Source organism: Octopus bimaculoides, chromosome 8 (assembly GCF_001194135.2).
Source record: "Octopus bimaculoides isolate UCB-OBI-ISO-001 chromosome 8, ASM119413v2, whole genome shotgun sequence".
Taxonomy (NCBI): domain Eukaryota; kingdom Metazoa; phylum Mollusca; class Cephalopoda; order Octopoda; family Octopodidae; genus Octopus; species Octopus bimaculoides.
The window spans coordinates 44,306,967-44,308,358 of NC_068988.1; positions in this window are offsets into that span (position 1 = coordinate 44,306,967).

Here is a 1,392-nt window from a genome sequence, read left to right on the forward strand (position 1 = left end):
GGTGTAAATAACAAAAGTATATATTAGTATGACGCTCGGGAATACGGAAAGTATTTGACGTTTCGAGCTACGCTCTTCAACAGAAAGAATACGGAGACAAGGAGAAAACACGGAGAAAAAAAATTGAATAGTGTTCAGTCAACGGTCATTGCTGGACAGAGCTCTATTCTGCAAATATTTTGTTATGGTCTCTCTCTCTGCCTAAATATCAAATGTTACATATATATATATATATATATATATATATGTAAATGTCGAACAATGAGAATGAGTGCTCACTGCCGTATTGGTGAATAAAAATTCTTTACTTGTGTATTAAGGCTACCATTGGTTTCATGTTAAAAAATAATTTAAAAGCTTAAAATCTTTCAAGCTGATCACGTGGAGGAATGGCTTGAAAAATTGTTAAGATATAAAGATATATTCTTAACATGAAACCAATGGTAGCCTTAATACATAAATGAAGTGTATGTGTGTGTGTGTGTGTTTGTATTATTGATAGATGCAATAGGCGCAGTGATGCAGTAGATGTTAGTATTGACAGCTGATTATTTAACCTCTGTAGGATAATGTGATATGTAACAAGTAAATCAACAGAAAGAAAAAAGTTATTTCATACACATTTTATTTATCTGTCACAACTCGTTGTTAGGAACAGTATACGAAAGTTGTAGTAGTCTGCTATTTTACAGTGGTAAGATGTTAGTAACGAGAAGGCTAGTACACTTTTGGTAATATTTGTGTCAGATGTTGGTGCTAGAGAGATAGGCAGGCTAGAAAGAGAAGGACGTGCGGCATTTAAAAGCGAAAATGAACTGTCTGAAAATATTCGGCTAAGTGCCGGGTAAAAGAGAGTGGATACACTTTCGGCGAAGGTATTAACTCTGCTAAATGCTGAGTGAAAGTGAGAAGTATTTCCCCCCAACAAATGCCAGATACAAAGAGGAAGAATTTTGTTTGAGTTCTGTATTTATACATTTTTTAAAGTTGGAAGTAGGTCGGAATAACAAAAGAAGGTGAATGAGTTCAACTTTGTTTAACTGTTACGAAAAATAACAGGGCTCATCTAAATATGACAGGTGACTTTCATAAATTTTCAAGTACAAATGCTGAGAAAAATCTTATGTAGAAAAATCTAGTTTTTCTTCTCATGATTTCTCATAGACCAGCATCCTAGTTTTTAAATGCATCTAACGATATGTACTGCGCCTGAAAGGTTGCGTGTAGATACAAGGCATGTTATATAAATCTGCCAAATCATTGTATCTCTACAGCATGTAACTTTTAGCATCTCTTTTGTAAATTGAATATATTAAATGAGAGTACGTTTCTTTTACTTATCCTACAATAATGGAACTATATATATATATATATATATATATATATATATAT